The sequence below is a fragment of the Brachyhypopomus gauderio genome, chromosome 1 (assembly GCF_052324685.1).
Source record: "Brachyhypopomus gauderio isolate BG-103 chromosome 1, BGAUD_0.2, whole genome shotgun sequence".
Taxonomy (NCBI): domain Eukaryota; kingdom Metazoa; phylum Chordata; class Actinopteri; order Gymnotiformes; family Hypopomidae; genus Brachyhypopomus; species Brachyhypopomus gauderio.
This window is the reverse complement of record NC_135211.1, coordinates 47,090,148-47,108,556: the sequence shown is the minus strand read 5'-3', so window position 1 is coordinate 47,108,556 and position 18,409 is coordinate 47,090,148. Positions and strand designations below refer to the sequence as shown.

At 44.6% G+C, this 18,409-nt stretch overlaps 1 protein-coding gene across 3 annotated transcripts in view; it reads right to left on the bottom strand.

The window, feature by feature from the left end:
- LOC143522762 (gamma-crystallin M2-like) overlaps positions 1–18,409 on the bottom strand; it is a 66,756-nt gene that overhangs the window by 18,700 nt on the left and 29,647 nt on the right. The window contains exon 1 of one of the 3 annotated variants that reach the window (XM_077016608.1): positions 11,516–11,651. The exons of the other annotated variants lie outside the window; for them this stretch is intronic. The gene's annotated coding sequence lies outside the window, so the exon portion shown is untranslated. Of the gene's footprint in view, positions 1–11,515; positions 11,652–18,409 lie in introns of those variants that run through there. 3 annotated transcript variants of the gene reach the window in all.

Genomic DNA, 18,409 nt, shown 5'->3' with positions numbered 1-18,409 from the left:
AATTTACTATTTCTGTGGAGTTCTCTGAGCTCCTTTCAGCCTCTCGGCGAGTCCACACGTTCATCCCTCATTCCTGCAACTGCATAGCTTTCACATTAGTGTCAGTGTAGTCACTGAATAATTCACAATAGTAATTCAATCATTTCCCTTAAGATTAATAACTGTAAAATAAGCCTGGCGTTTAAGATGCTAACTGGAAACTTTGGCACTGTGGGAGATTCGAGACAGGGGTTGCACGTGGGGGAAGGGGGGGTGTTAGTGGATGCGGGACACCAGGGCCATGCAGGAAGGGGGGGGGGGGGGGTGTATGTACAGGGTCCTGGTCCTGAAGCTCGTATGACATGCACCTTTATTGGTGTGGATGGGAGGCGTTTTACAGGTCTACAGGTTCTGAAGCTCTGACCTAGAGTCAGTACATTTACAGGTCTACAGGTTCTGAAGCTCTGACCTAGAGTCAGTACATTTACAGGTCTACAGGTTCTGAATCTCTGACCTGGAGTCAGTACATTTACAGGCCTACAGGCTCTGAAGCTCTGACCTGGAGTCAGTACATTTACAGGTCTACAGGCTCTGAAGCTCTGACCTGGAGTCAGTACATTTACAGACCTACAGGTTCTGAAGCTCTGACCTAGAGTCAGTACATTTACAGGTCTACAGGTTCTGAATCTCTGACCTAGAGTCAGTACATTTACTGGTCTACAGGTTTTGAATCTCTGACCTAGAGTCAGTACATTAATAGACCTAAAGGTTCTGAATCTCTGACCTGGAGTCAGTACGTTTACAGGTCTACAGGTTCTGAAGCTCTGACCTAGAGTCAGTACATTTACAGGCCTACAGGCTCTGCATATGAGTGGTGAATCAGCTACGTCTCCAGAGTACAGACCAAAACCAACCCAAATGATCTGCTGGGTTTTAATACTCTACATTAATTAATTCCTGTACAATCTGTTTCCCACAGAGACCGAACAGCCAGCCTGGTTTAACCCTTGTATTTATACCTGACCCAGACCAAAGAATGCATTACTCCTGTTGTGCAAACTCCTGACCAAGCAACACAATGCAAAGGTCCACAGAGAGCTGCAAGTTTACAATGTCAATGTATCCCTCAGGCCAGACAACATCTATACATGCATAAGGGGGAGGGCAGGGGGAAGGTAATGATCATTTTTACGTCCTATTTGCAAACAAGTCATTCTGTCATGTGGGTATGTGAGCAGGTAGGTAAGTAAATAAATTAATCCATTAGTGTTTTTCAACCTTCACTATGGACTCCATGTTGCCAAGGTTTTTATAAAATGGTAGTGTGATTATCGTGTTTTGGTGCTATGGATGTAGTCATGAGTGTGCACACAAACACACACGCTGTCTTGCTCGTGCTTGGCTAGACCAGATCACAGGTTCCAAGCGTTTGTCAAAACATGCAAGGGACAAGGTCACCCACGGAGAAATGGATGCACCTCTTTGTTTAAGACTGTCGTCTGGCAATCCATCTCAATGCTGCCTCTATAATGAACGCTCAATAGTCTCCTGTACGGCCTCTGTCTCAACCACGTTCGCACTGTCACCGGCGTTAAGGAGGGGATGAAGAAAAATGACTGGAGATAGCAGTTCCATTTAGAGGCAGTGGGATCGCTGGAGAAGCAAGACTTGTCCTCCACGTGTCCGAATCCATCCTGATCTTCAAATAGAGATCTGCCTTATTGCAGCGCAGGACGCTCTGAGAGGAACCTGCCAGCGATCGTCTGCGCTGCCCATCGGACAGGGAGGACCTTGCGGGTTAGCCGCTCTGCCTTCGAGGATTGATTCTTGTAGATGAAAGAAAATGCGCTTTTAAAAGCCGAAGTCGTGGTTTCGCTTGCTGGTTTCAGTGTTCCAGGATGCGTTGTAAAGGTACACTGGCACTTTGTAATCAAAACCAGAGCTCAAGGGCCACAAGCAAACGGCTACTACTGTGAAGGAGCGTGATCGCTCTTACAGGACCACAGCATCATGAAACACAAGATGTCAGGAACCAAATCACATGAGGCATTAAAAATACTTCTGATTACTGTGCACAGAGTAACCTCTGACTGCTTCACAAAAACACGCACATACATATGGCCATGACCTTGCTTGTGTTTTACTCATACTGAACTAAACAAATAACAAATATATTTTACATATATTTAAAGTATTTTAAACCAAAGATCTATTAATTAGCCAAGGCACCACTATAAGATATAGAACAGCAGTAAACTGTATTACACTGGGCCAGGTACACATGTATATTAGTGTCCAGGAGAATAAATAGTAAACTGCATTACATTGGGGCAGGTACACAGGTATAGTAATGTCTAAGAGTATAGTAAACTGGATACCTTGGGGCAGGTACACAGGTATAGTATTGTCCAGGAATAGAGTAAACTAGATTAGCCCGGGCAGGGAATACAGCTATGGCAGTGTCCAGGAATACAGTAAGATGGATCACCCTGGACCAGGAACACAGATATAATAGGGTCCAGGAGTTCAGTATGGTGCAGTGATTTAGACTGGACAGGTATCTCAACACTCCAGAGAACAAACTGGCCTTTGATTGTTTCACTCCATTCCCAAGCTCAAAGCTTTAAAACATTGTTACAAACTGCTTGAAGATATTTCCCCAGCACAAGCACTTCTTCAAAGTGAAATTTCAAACGTGCAGTAAAGGCACGAGGTGTTAAGAGGCAGAAACAAGTGTGTGTGTTGGAAACGTATGTGAACGCGTGTGAATGTGTGTGAACATGTGTGAATGTGTGTGAACATGTGTGGAATAAAATATATAGGGTAACATCTGGTTTCATAAACTAAACAAAACGGTGTGTGAGCAGGATATTCATGTATATTTCAGTTGCATACAAGGATCTTCTCAACCAGTTTGAGGGGAAAGGCCTCATTTAATATGTGTTCTTATATGTTCAGTACTGACTGAGGAAGATTCTTCATTTTTGATAAATAATTAAATGATTTCCTGGCACTGGGTTCAAAGTTTTAGACCCTTGTTTAAATCCTAGATGTTTCCATGTCTTGATTTTTTTCAATGATACAACAAAATCTGGCATCAGTCTGGATTTCCAGCTGAGTTTCATGGACACAGGGACCGACACACTGTAACCGCTGGAAATTTGAGCTGTTCCATTCATTTGAGCTGTTGAATGGTGCTGAGCTCGAATTATTCCTAAACACCAATATCCATTTCAGATTCATGTCCCTAAACATAATAAAATTAAGAACACACTCATGAAGAGGCCCACTGAACACCTCTTTTACGCAGCACAAAACACCTCTCTCCTCTGGGCCGCACAGGAACACAGTGTGCCTGAAAATCTCTCCCTATGTCTCCCAATCCAAACTTCCTCCTAACACATCTAATGATGCAACAGCAAGTAACTCTGGGAAAGTGACACTGGCTGCTCATGGCAAACACTTACAGCCTCTGATTAACAGCAATGCATCATTTGTAGGGTTACTGGATTATCCAGTTTCCACCCAGCACACCATTCACACATGACACCACACTAACGACCTTCTCTAATTGCTCAGCCACTGGAGCAGGGACGCTGGCTTTACCGGGCACTATTTTTAGCATGTACCCTGGGGGTGTAGATATGTTATTATTTAGGAAGGTCCCTACCCTGGCAAATATTCAATACCATTACAGGTGAACATACACTGACCTTGACTGGTAAACTGCCCACACTCTGTGTACCTCTCACATAGAGGCAATTGCAGAATGTATCCACTGGGAGTTCCAGAATTCTCCTTTCACTGTACAGGAAGCCGTGGGGGACAACTTTCCTCTGGATTACCTTCTACTCGGCCATTACTGCCTAAGTGGATTAGATCCCCCAGCCTGGACAGCAGCAATTTACAGACTGCACTTTGCTATTGCCAATTAGAAAGCCTTGTCCGTTAATCAAAACCTACCAGATATAAACAAACGGAGCAACAGAAATGATCATTACTCTGGCACTGCGTAACTAGTGGAAATGTGTAGATAGTAAATTATAGAATTTCTGTTGCGCTAAATTCTAGAGTTGTTGGCGTGCAGTGCACAGCACTATAAGCCAGATTTCCCATAATGCAGTGAACCTTTTATCCCACACTAGCCCCCCCACTGATCCTCCAGACGACTGCTCTTAAAACACTGGGAACAACATGAGCTGGGGTTGGAAACTCGTGGTCAAAGCCATCCAACACGGAGGAAACAATGAAGACTTTAACAGTGTGAGAAGGTTCGTAGCCACAGATTTCTTCGCTTCTCACTGGCATGGAGAGAAACACGAGTGGAAGGATTTGCAAATATGTTAATGTAGTGTTGTGAAAAGTAATAGTGAAGTGTGTGTGTGTTTGTGTGTGTGTGTGTGTGTGTGTGTGTGTGTGTGTGTGTGTGTGTGTGTGTGTGTGTGTGTGTGTGTGTGTGTAGGTCCTGAAGAAGGGATCATAGGTGGGTGTTAAAGAGTGCTTTGTCAGTTGCTACCGTTTCATCACTTTTTAGACAGAGTGAAAATCACCTACTGTAAATAAAGGTCTGAGAAACACACTCTCACTCTCACTCTCACACAAGGCGCACACACCTCACACCCCCCGATGTCATGACTTTGGTGCTATTCTAGCCATATGCTTCTTGCCTCCAATATTACACACCCTCATGCAACACACACAGGCACACACACACACACAGGCACACACACACACACCATGCAATACAACTCTGTTCTGGATATATGGCTGTATGAATATGGCTGCATGAAACAGATTTTGTTTTTCCGCATCCAGAACTTGCATTACAAAGTTCATCCTGCGTGATCCGAACAGTGACTCAGACAGACGGGGTGTGTCAGGGTGTCTAAACCAACCCAGTTCAGTCACCTTGCTGAATCCCAATGTGGGTTTGGATCCCACGTTTCCTGTGGAGCATGTTTACATTTGTCAACTGTTTTGAAATGACGACAAGCCAGAAAATCCTTCCGCGTCTCCAAGACCAAATCACAGCATATCCACAATACACTCACAGCACACTGCCGACCAATCAAGACGTGAGCTTATTCACCGTGGAAACACCACTGGTTGATGTGAAGGCATTCCAAACACATACATTCACAACTTTCTGTTAAATCCCTGGAACTGTGGAGAGCATACAGATCAGAAGACCCAGAGGAGGACTTCACAAACCAGTTTCAAAATTAGCAAGATAACTACAGCCAAAAGTCCAGGCTACCCAATAGGCAGAGATGTAGCAAACGTTCTTACAGGGCAGTGCTTAGGGCTGTCCTATAGGGCTTAGGTGGTTTAGCATGCAAAAAATTATATCATGAAGTACACTTCCCCCAATACAGCTCATCCCTATAATGAGAGTAATAATAGAGAGATAAGTAGTAATAATAATAATAATAGTACAGAGAAATTGTAATTTTCCATTTGCAGCACTAACATGCATCTGGCCAAAGCCTTTTCTCCCATAACCTCCAAACTACTGTTTTATCTAATGTCTCCAAGCTTCAGTGTTAAATCAATTTTTAACAAGCAATTATGCTGATTCGGATTACGCCCCTCCCAGTACGCCCATTAACTAAACATAGAGCCTTTGATTCGCTTAGAGTTAATTAATTTGTTCTGCTTAATTACCATAGAAGCAGGGTTATGACAGTGAAATAAAAGGCTTGTGTCGAAACCTGGTACCACTTCCAGAACATTCTCTTCGTCAGTGTCATTAGTGCCAGAGCGTGATTCGACTGAATGAAGCACCCAATCATGTCAGCTTGCTATTAACATGGAGAAATGCAATACACAATATAAGACCATATTTAAAGAAAAAGCACTGAAGGTTCAATAAAAGCACACAAACAAACAAACAAAAGACATCAGGTTGTTCTATTGAACAATGCCCCAAAGGTAATGACTCCACCTATCCGGGAAGGTTGAGTCGATTACCCAGGAAACTGACTAACAATTAATTGATTTAAAATGGTTTTGAAAACACAGAGGCCTACCTATTTCATCAACATGTCACACTGAGTTCTTATTTAACAACAAATGGTTTTTGTAGGTAAAAGGCCATGCTTTGATGCGATAAAGCCGTTCCTGACAAACACTCTGGGAGTCGTCTGCCACCGAGTCGTCCCGTGGGTGCGTGAGAGAATCCAAGCGGATCGGAACGCAACCAGGGCCAAGCGGATCGGGGCGCAGCCCGAGCTGTGGGATTAGCAGGAAGCACGTGGTGCACCATTCTGCCTTTCTCTGCATTCATGGTCTCTCTCTGCTCAGGCTGGGTAGCTGATGGCTTCAGGCTGATCCTCTGGCTTCCTTTCACTACGGGTGTGGCCATTTCAGTGTGACACTTAGTGGTTTCTCACTCTTTCAATTCATCCTCCTCTTTCCTCTTCTCTCCCTCTCTCTCTCTCTGCCTGTGCGTCCTCCCTCTATTGTAAACTTGAGATTAGACAGACACCGGGGTGTGGAAGGGGCAGAGTGGAATCTTTATTTGGATTTAGCTCTGAAAAGACGCCATGAGATTGTGGGGAGATCCATCGTCTCATTCTGGGCTCCCCTGATGTTTCCTGTCCTCCTCTCTGTCACAGGCCCCACGTCCTGCGTCACACAGACAGGCTTTGACAGGACCGGGCTCCTGTTCCATCTCCTGTCGTGCTGGGCCCTGAGAAGCCCCCTTGCTGGGTGAATTGGGAAAAACCGAAGTGGCACGCTGACGTTTATCCAGATGCTCCCCAACATGAAAGGAATGTATCAGGGGTCTTTAGGTTCCTGCTCGAAACCAGTTTGCAATCCAATGTTGACTTCAACTGGTTAGACTTTCACAGATTCGATTATCAATTGGTTGTCATCAATTATTAAATAGTAAAAAATAAAAACTTTGGAGTGAGTTTTGTAGCCTACTGTCAGTGATAGCCTAAAAATAGTAAAGAACACTCAAGAAAGTTTAGTGAGTCATAAATGTATAAAATATATCTATTATAAATACATTTTATTATTTATTATCATAAACATATACACATGTTTAATATTAAAAGTTTTTTCACCCCACTAAACAACTGCAGACTACACCCTCTAACTGGGGAAGGTGCACTATTTATCTATGGGTTAAGTGTTGACCGCAGGATTAAGAGTATTAAGGATTAAGTGTTAAAGATTATGAGTACTTGGGGGGGCCTAGAGATGTTTCCAGTTTTTCAACCTTCACAGGGGCGGGGCAGAGGGGGTGGGGCAGAGGGGGGGGGGGGGGGGGGGGGCAGAGGGCCAACTGTAACTCCAATTATGAAAAAAAGTTATCCTGACAAAAACTAAATTAATCAATAAGATAATATTAAGCTGACTATTTCATGAAAGGACTAAGAACCCTGAAGGGTCAACCAGGAAGATGGAATGTGACACCACAGCAGTGGAGTTATGAGGGAACATCACACCACAGCAGTGGAGTTATGAGGGAACATCACACCACAGCAGTGGAGTTATGAGGGAACATCACACCACAGCAGTGGAGTTGTGAGGGAACGTGACATCACAGTAGTGGAGTTGTGAGGGAACTTCACACCACAGCAGTGGAGTTATGAGGGAACATCACACCACAGCAGTGGAGTTGTGAGGGAACGTGACATCACAGTAGTGGAGTTGTGAGGGAACTTCACACCACAGCAGTGGAGTTATGAGGGAAAGTGACATCACAGCAGTGGAGTTGTGAGAGAACGTGACATCACAGCAGTGGAGTTGTGAGGGAACATCACACCACAGCAGTGGAGTTATGAGTGAACTTGACATCACAGCAGTGGAGTTGTGAGGGAACGTGACATCACAGCAGTGGAGTTATGAGGGAACGTGACATCACAGCAGTGGAGTTGTGAGGGAACGTGACATCACAGCAGTGGAGTTATGAGAGAACATCACACCACAGCAGTGGAGTTGTGAGGGAACGTGACATCACAGCAGTGGAGTTATGAGGGAACGTGACATCACAGCAGTGGAGTTGTGAGGGAACATCACACCACAGCAGTGGAGTTGTGAGGGAACGTGACACCACAGCAGTGGAGTTGTGAGGGAACGTGACATCACAGCAGTGGAGTTATGAGGGAACGTGACATCACAGCAGTGGAGTTATGAGGGAACCTGACATCACAGCAGTGGAGTTGTGAGGGAAAGTGACATCACAGCAGTGGAGTTATGAGGGAACATCACACCACAGCAGTGGAGTTATGAGGGAACGTGACACCACAGCAGTGGAGTTGTGAGAGAACGTGACATCACAGCAGTGGAGTTATGAGGGAATGTGACATCACAGCAGTGGAGTTGTGAGGGAACGTGACATCACAGCAGTGGAGTTGTGAGGGAAAGTGACACCACAGCAGTGGAGTTATGAGGGAACCTGACATCACAGCAGTGGAGTTATGAAGGAACATCACACCACAGCAGTGGAGTTGTGAGAGAACATGACATCACAGCAGTGGAGTTATGAGGGAATGTGACATCACAGCAGTGGAGTTGTGAGGGAACGTGACATCACAGCAGTGGAGTTGTGAGGGAAAGTGACATCACAGCAGTAGTTATGAGGGAACGTGACACCACAGCAGTGGTGTTATGAGGGAACGTGACATCACAGCAGTGGAGTTATGAGGGAACGTGACATCACAGCAGTGGAGTTGTGAAGGAAAGTGACATCACAGCTGTGGAGTTGTGAGGGAACGTGACATCACAGCAGTGGAGTTATGAGGGAACATCACACCACAGCAGTGGAGTTGTGAGGGATTGTGACATCACAGCAGTGGAGTTGTGAGGGAACATCACACCACAGCAGGGGAGTTGTGAGGGAACGTGACATCACAGCAGTGGAGTTATGAGGGAATGTGACATCACAGCAGTGGAGTTGTGAGGGAATGTGACATCACAGCAGTGGAGTTGTGAGGGAAAGTGACATCACAGCAGTGGAGTTATGAGAGAACATCACACCACAGCAGTGGAGTTGTGAGGGAACGTGACATCACAGCAGTGGAGTTATGAGGGAACGTGACATCACAGCAGTGGAGTTGTGAGGGAACATCACACCACAGCAGTGGAGTTGTGAGGGAACGTGACACCACAGCAGTGGAGTTGTGAGGGAACGTGACATCACAGCAGTGGAGTTATGAGGGAACCTGACATCACAGCAGTGGAGTTGTGAGGGAAAGTGACACCACAGCAGTGGAGTTGTGAGGAAAAGTGACATCACAGCAGTGGAGTTATGAGGGAACATCACACCACAGCAGTGGAGTTATGAGGGAACGTGACACCACAGCAGTGGAGTTGTGAGAGAACGTGACATCACAGCAGTGGAGTTATGAGGGAATGTGACATCACAGCAGTGGAGTTGTGAGGGAACGTGACATCACAGCAGTGGAGTTGTGAGGGAAAGTGACACCACAGCAGTGGAGTTATGAGGGAACCTGACATCACAGCAGTGGAGTTATGAGGGAACCTGACATCACAGCAGTGGAGTTGTGAGGGAAAGTGACACCACAGCAGTGGAGTTGTGAGGGAAAGTGACATCACAGCAGTGGAGTTATGAGGGAACATCACACCACAGCAGTGGAGTTATGAGGGAACGTGACACCACAGCAGTGGAGTTATGAGGGAACGTGACATCACAGCAGTGGAGTTATGAGGGAACACCACACCACAGCAGTGGAGTTATGAGGGAACGTGACATCACAGCAGTGGAGTTATGAGGGAAAGTGACATCACAGCAGTGGAGTTATGAGGGAAAGTGACATCACAGCAGTGGAGTTATGAGGGAATGTGACATCACAGCAGTGGAGTTGTGAGGGAACATCACACCACAGCAGTGGAGTTATGAGGGAAAGTGACATCACAGTAGTGGAGTTATCCAGGACAGCACTACTCTCTGCTCTTCCTCTGTAACTGCTAACATCCTTCAACTTCTACAGCGCATCATCACATCATCCCGAATCTGGGTTACATCGGCAATTCCCTTTGAGATCAAGTTGAGATCTATTTGAGATCTCCAGTGTTCAAATTTTAATCTGTTTATATTTAGTCGTGTGCCTCCTGCAGACTGAATAATAATTTGTATAATAATAATTTGTACCTCATATAACAAGTGTAAAAATGGAAAAAGAAAACAAATGCTCCTGTTTAGTTCTGGCATCAAATCAAACATTTTTCCAATCAAGCAAACAAGTAACATTAATTCCGCTATTCTTAGCTAAAATGTATGGATGGATGCATGGATGGATGGATGAACAAAAAAGTTTTTTAAACTAACTAAATAAATAAGTAATTATTTGTGTATTTGAAGACTGCCTAACTGAATTTGTATAGATTCGATGATTAATAATTAATATGGAGGTTTCAGAAGATCAATGTCAAAGATGTTATCTGTGCTGGTATAATCCATTTACTCATCCTTTAAGACGACTCAGAATACATCAGAATACATTTTTTGTCTGGGTTTTATCTTGACTTCTTTCTCTACAAATGTGATTATACAAAAAAAAAGCGAAACATTATCGAATGACATCAGCTAAGGTAGAACTACCACAACTCCATCCTACAAATTATTAAAACCATTATTTGCTGGCTTGTGTTCATATTTAGCTCAGTAATAAATCATTAGGAAAGGAAAAAAAGAGAAGGTTTACTACAATTTTTATTTCTCTCTCTATATATATATATATAAATATAGGGCATTCAAGTCAGGCCATTGAAGTCATGTTTGGAAGTATCATGCAATAACATGAATTAGAAATAAATGGCACTGCTTCATAATGTTCCTTTTCAGCTTGGTTGTAGTGAGACAGGATTTCAGTTAATATAAAAGACACCAAAAAATAGAACATAGAACCGTTATTGCTGGAAGGTGTGTGTGTGTTTGTGTGTGTGTGTGTGTGTGTGTGTGTGTGTGTGTGTGTGGGGGGGGGGGGGGGGGGGGGTGACCTTGTGTTTATGGGATTAATTTCTAAGAAAACGGAAGAGTAAACATGGTGAGATTGTAGGCAAGAGATATATAAAGATAACTGAAAGAGGTCTATTTTTTAATAAACTCTTATATTTCGGTGACTGGCGTTCAGTCTGTAGGACAGGGTCAGAACATCCTCAGAACAGCAGGTCTATTGGGGTGTTCCCGGTACACGGTGGCAAGTACTTATCAAAAGTGGTCCAACGAGGACAAGTGAACCAGAGACGGGGTCATGCGCACCCAAGGATGACTAATGCGATGCTCTGCCAGGATGCTTTGGGTCCTGGCATTCATCTGGATGTTACTTTGAGACATACCTCCTACCTAAACATTGTTGTAGACCAAGTTCACCCCTTCACGGCAACAGGATTCCCTAATGGACAAGTTGTCCTGCCACACTGCAAAAGTTTGTTCAGGAATGGTTTGTGGAACATGCCGATGGAGGCAGTGATTTGGCCTCCAAATTCCCCAGATCTCAGTCCTGCGTGGGATGTGCTGGAAAAAGAAGCGTGATCCATTCAGGACCCCCTCACGACTTACAGGGCTTAACGGATCTGCAGCTAGTGTCCTGGTGCCAGATCCCACACACTTCAGAGGTCTTCTGGATTGCCTCCCTCGACAGCTCAGATCTATTTTGGCAACACAAGAGTGACCCACACAATGTCCAACAGGAGCTTGTAATGTTATGGCTAATCGGTGTATATAATTATGCTTTGTTAAATATAAGTAGTCACCCCTTGCTTTGTATTTTTATGTGTGTGTGTGTGTGTGTGTGTGTGTGTGTGTGTGTGTGTGTGTGTGTGTGTGTGTGTGTGTGTGAGTTTGTGTCATGCCTTTTAGAGTACGTCAGCCACACGTTTGGGTGACTCCGGGTGTATGCTGTGTTTAGTGGCTGCTTTTAGCAGTGTGGGTGAGGTAGAAACCTGTGCTTGATTCTGAATGTGTGTCTCAACTCTACGCTCACTGGCCTAGAGGAGTTTATTGGAAAAACACAAATGTAAGCCTGTGTCCCAGTGTGTATACAATTATGCAAATTACAGCTGTAGTATTGCATGTAGCAATAAATAACAATAAACCATTTCAGATATGTTCGTTGCCATAACATCTAATGTGAATCACCAAGTAAATGGCAAACTGTTATGTTATCTTACCTCTTATCTGATTGGCAGAAAAATTAGCATGAACTGTGGCTGGTGTGTTGAGGGGGTGGGGCTTGTGAGCACATGCACGCACACACACACACACACACACACACACACACACACACACGAGTACACATGCACACGAGCATACACACACAAGCACACACACACACGAGTACACACACACGAGCATACACACACAAGCACACACACACACACACACACACACACACACACACACACACACACACACACACACACAAGCACATGTCAAATTCACTGCAGAGCTGAAAGAGAACAACCATCTCGATCAAGAGCAATAATTTTTTTTGAGTCATGAGCAATAATTTTCAGCAGACATCTGCTGGTGTTGCGACACCTTCGTGCTGCTCTAACATTGCAGGGCACAGACATGTTTTGATGGTCCCACTTTTTGACAGAACACACGTTTCAGCGTCAACAGCAGACAGTGTCACAGTGTCACCAACCCGTGCGATAGGTCGGAGAGGCATTCCAGACTAAAGTTATCAGGGAAAGACAATGGTGTATTTTTAATGGAAGACCCTGAGACTGATGAGATCTGTCAGTCCGTTGACACCATGCTGACTACTATTCCCTCTCTCTTATTCCCTCTCTCTTACTCCCTCTCTCTTACTGCCTGTCCTCCCTCTTCATCTCTCGTTCTCTCTTCCAGAACGTTCTTAATTACAGGAGTTGACTTGCAAATCCTGTGCAGCTTCCTCTATTTCCATATCACAGTTCTGTCTTTCTCACCCTGACAGAGTGAGAGAAAGACGAAGAGAGTGTGAGAAAGATGAGAGTGAGAGAAAGATGGAGAGGGAGAGGGAGATGAAGAGAGAGGACATGAGAGACAGGGAGAGAGGGAGGGAGAGACAGTTGGAGAGAGAGAGGGAGAAAGAGGGAGAGAGAGAGAGAGAGAGGGAGAGAGAAAGAAAGGGAAAGAGAGAGGAGGAAATGAATGAGAAATTAAGAGAGGGAGCATATAAGCAAGAGACAGAAAGGGACACAAAAAGAGAGGAAGAGAATGTGTTTGAGAATGGTGGGAACACTTGCACTCTCTCTCTCTCTCTCTCTCCTCCTCTCACTTTCCTCCTCTCTCTACCTCCCTCCACCTCTCACCCCCCCTCTCTCTCTCCCTCCCTCTGTCTCTCTCTATCTCTCTGTCTCTTTTTCGAAAGGCTGTCTGAGTTCTCTCTGGGTGAAATATAAGAAGGCTTTCTCCAAATGGCACAGCAGAAATTGTGCAGAAAGATTTAATATCCATGGCGGATTCTGTTCAATTAGGGTGTAGCCATGAATAAAGAAATGAGTCTTGACAATGTTTACATCAAACACAAACACACACACTGTCATCCACACACTGGCGACTGACAAATGCCGATGCTCTCTGCTGCACCTCATGTTCTGTGCTGAACAGCACTCATTAGCATTTTAAGGAATTAAATAATTTGATTAAAAAAATAAATAAATGTGCACTGATCTGAGAACAGTCTGGCATTTAGTTTAATAACGGCTGAGGTTTGGCTTTGGGTCCAAAAAGCTGATCCTTCATTACAGTGTAAGGCAGGCTGTGGAAATGAGCTGATCTGTCTGGGTGACTCCTGCAGTTCGGGGATCTCAGACATTACCAGTGTGTGACAGATACAAATGAGCTTAACTGCAAATTGTGAACTCAGAGAGAACCTGTGTCATCGATTATTCTGTCGCCGTATTTCTACAGTATATGAGTGTGTTGCGTGCGTGTGTGTGTGTGTGTGTGTGAGAGTGTGTGTGTGTGTGTGTGTGTGTGTGTGTGTGTGTGTGTGTGTGTGTGTGTGTGTGTGTGTGTGTGAGAGAGAGCTCCAGTTTTCATTCTCTTGTGCTGAGTCAGATGATCCCATTAGCATACAGCTGCTGTTGGCCAAAGCACAGCTCCCTCCCCTGCTCTCTCCCTCTCTTTCTCCACCTCTCTCCCTCTTTCTCTACCTTTTGCTTCTCACCATCTTTCCCTTTCTCCCTCCTTCTTCCCCCTGTCCCTCTCTCTCTCTCTCTCTCTCTCTCTCTCTCTCTCTCTCTCTCTCACACACACATTCACTAAATCCTTCTACCCCCTGATATCTCATTGCCTCTGATCTTGTTTATCTCTCCTACACTCTTCCCTCCATCCTTCCCTCCTCTCGTTGGTCAGTGTGTATCCATAGGGAAGAGGCGGGACATATGCCTTATTACTGCCATGTGCTGCCCTAATGACTACCGAGACCGAGGCTGGCCTCATTGGTCCCTCACACACACATTCTTGTTTACTATCCTTATAGGGACTTTTGATTGACAATGACTGCTGTTGCTAATTAATGCAGCACCTGTGATAATCAGCCCCATTTTGGTGTCATAGGCCACGCATGTCTTTGGAGTTCAGATCGGTGTACAGAGAACACTGATAGGGTGACAACTACAAAAACTGACCATGGCAGCTGAAAGACAAGTGGTCCGTAGATCTGTGGAGAGAAAGTCCGTAGAAAGTCCCTCTTCAACGTCTCAGAGCTCCATCATTCCACCATTATGGTGAGGGCTTGTTTGTTTTCGCGACCCCATGTTATCCTGGAGTCCAGAGCCATTTCCTTCAGTCTGCATCACACAGTCAGACACTGATTACACAGAATTTTGCCAAGACTTCACCATACCAGTTAGCACCAATTTTCATAGAAATGTTTTGTGCCACACAAGCTGGGTCCCCACAAGGTCATAAATGTCACTTGCTTCCATCCTTTCCATCCTTGTGGGGACACTTGCTCACCATGCACACACCCACACCTCATATGTTTGTTCCTGGCAAGATTATCTGCAGATCAAGTTTAAAACATGTACTATGTACCTGAACAAAGTGTATAGAGAGATTGAGTGTATGTGTGTGTGTGTGTGTGTGTGTGTGTGTGTGTGTGTGTGTGTGTGTGTGTGTGTGGCCACAGATGAAGGCAGGATGTGCTGCCAGAAATCACTCCAATTTCGTTCCCCAGCCGGGGACCGGGACAGAATTGTGCTCGGCAGGAGGATCTCATCTTGTTTCATAAGCGAGGAATGATGCTCACGTGACAGTGACATGTTCAAAAGTGCAGGTGAGTTTCAAACCGACTTCATTCAGCAGCAGAGAGTCAGAAGTGGAGTGTCTCAGTTAAAAGTTTTGGGGCGAAGGTTCTGTGAAATCCGCGTGAAATCATGCATGTGTTAAGTTTCTATCTCACCGTGTTCTCAGAATAGACCAACATTACAGAGCTGCAGTGGCTGTCAGCTAAAGGCAGAAATAAAGTGTGACAAAGTCCTGCCAATGATGCCATAATGTGTGTGTGTGAGTGTGTGTGTGTGTGTGTGTGTGTGTGTGTGTGTGTGTGTGTGTGTGTGTGTGTGTGTGTGTGTGTGTGTGTGTGTGTGTGTGTGTGTGTGTTTTGTACCTGACAGCTGGTGCATTTAACAAAACAAACTTTAAACATGAAAACACACTCTGGCGCCACTTTTATTTCCGAAGCGGTGTTCTCTCTTATGTTCTCCCAGGTTCTCTCTCTGCTCACTTGGACACACCGATGAAAGGAACCATCCACGTTCTCCTGGTCCTTCTCTCTCTCTCCCTGTCTCTCTGTTCTCCATCTCCAACCGTCCCTGTCTTCTCCTCCCCTCCCTCTCTGTTCATCCAGGCCCTCCTCTCAGTGATCCGATTGGTTGGTGAGGTGCTTCTGTGTCATGAGGTCCACAGGTACACTGCTGTGTGTGGATGACTCTTAATTAACATTAACATCATCCAGATCACCAATCAGCTTTCAGCCTGTAATCTATTCTTCTCAATTAAATAACAACTCTCTCTCTTTCTCTCTCCCTTGCTCACTTCTGTCCTTCCCTCATTCTTGCATCTCTCATCTTTCCCTCCCTCCCTCTCTCTTCATCTCTCCCTCCAACTCTCCTTACATCTCTCTCTAAGTGGCAGTTATTCTCTGTGAAACGTGTAGTGTCGGTGCATTATAGTTTTGTGATATCATTAGCCCCTCCCCCTTCCCATAATCCTCTCTGATCCTGCTCACATGAACACACATTCACATGAACACACACTCACATGAGAACATACATGAACACACACTCACATGAACACACATTCACAGGAATGCCCACTCACATGTGTGCACACTCACATAAGCACACTCAGGTTAAAAACTGAACCACTGTTTGGCCAATAGGAATTTTTATGCTCGTTTTGGTAAGGGACGAGTTCTCCACAGATGCCGAACTGTAAATTACCCACTGTGACTTACATTAATGTTTGTTTTGACCTCATCTTGGGTCCAGATCCTCTGGTCTCTATGAGGATGTCTGTTTACAAGAAAATCAAAACTGGAACCGAGTCCAGTGGTCAGCTGCTGTTTCCACCACCTGTCTGTCAACATCAAGTCCTGTCTCACCTTCATAACTGAGCAGACAAACTCTTCAAACCCCAAAGGCAAGCATGGTTAACTTGAACAGTCACTGCGATATGAGGACTGATAACAAATATTTCTTATTGATTTTTAAGAGAATTGACAAAAGCCCTTTCAAACATATATCAGAATCTAAGAAATGTCAGTATTTTCCAATTAATATTTTACCAACAGGTGATGCTAACAGTTTCATCTGACAATAGGTGTCCCCCACTCTGCACATGATATAGATTATCATGTGCAATTATATAGATTAGCGTGTTTCAGCGCCGGTGCAGCAATATAAAAAAAAAAACGCGCTCTGAGAAAACTATCATAATGTTTCCGGAGGACATGCTGGAATATGAATCTGCTCAACACTAATGGGACAAGAGGAAGAGTATTAATGTCCCATCGCCTGCTGGAAGTTCTCGGGGACTTTTTCGTGTCACCGTCATCCTTGGCTGGCTCGTTAGGACTTGTGTCCTGGAGTTGTGCTAAGCTGCTTGGTGGACCTGTCTGCTGTAAAAAGCACCACACGAACCCAGCTGAACAAAGCTGAACTGAACTAAAGTGGCACTTGAGACCAATTAGCTGCTGAAGGGAAACTACTCACCAAACACACATGAATTACTGACTGAATTCCCTCCATTTTTTGATAATGCCTGAAGTTGCTTTAAAACCAAATAAACACAAAGCCTGGCCCCTATAAACCAGAGTTGATCCCACAGGAAGTCAAGGCTGTACACTAATTGAAGTGTTTCCCTAGCACCCTGAATGACTCTCACAGGAAATAGTTCATCTCACCATGTTTGCTCCAGTGAAAGCGATGATGTACAACATCTCTAACGAAAACGTCCTTGCCTTCATTGTTGACATTCTCTTTTCCATTTCCTCTATGGCATGCAGTGTTTTGCATAACATCTGTCCGATACAAACCAGTGAAGGAAACCCAAAATACTGTGTTAAACAGGTGCAACAGACCGCCTCTCTAAGGTTCATCCAGTAGTATACACGGCAATAAGACTTAAAACAACACCTCCCCTTAAAAATTAATAGAGAAGATACAGGAGTGTAATTTAGTCCAAATGTTGTGCTGTTTACACAGGATATGGGAAGTGCCAGATAAACACTTTGGAATTGGGTCAGTTCACTTGTTTAAGAGACAGACAGGAGCCGCCCAGCGACTCACCGCACTGCATCAGACAAAGACTCGACTGAACTTCTAAGATGTTCTCCGTCAGTAAACTCGCAGCAGGCGCTGAAACAGCTGTCACACCGCAACAACAATGCCAACCTTCAGTTTTAATGTAACCTAAATATCTTCATCTAAACATCCAAGATCAGATAGTGAGCCAGAAAATCTCTTCTTCACTCTTCTGCATTTTACTAAAATTCACCCCAAATATGTCTGCTCAGATTTCAGTCTGTATTTCGAGGGTTTCCATTGGCCCATCAACACCTAACCTCACCCCACCCCCGACAGATCTGAAGTGTTTCTAGGTAAACAGATTCAAAGAACGCACCACTGCACACTGAAGACACATTCACTAGCCACTTCATCAGAAACACCTACACTGAACATTTATGGGTTTTATTTGCAGTTTTTTGAACAACCCGAAGACTCTCCACACATCACATGCTTCTACAGGCAACACTGGTCAGTCTCTGCCATCGGCTGCATGAAAATGATCTGATAACATTGTCTGCTAGAAATTTACCTCAATTATTCCTTTAATACTTTGGATTTTTTATTTTTTACAACTACACAGAGTGATTGTATTTCACGGATAATTTTTTACTTAACAACAGCCTGTTCTGCAGAGAAGCTGCGTGATAGCAGTGCCTCCTGTGAA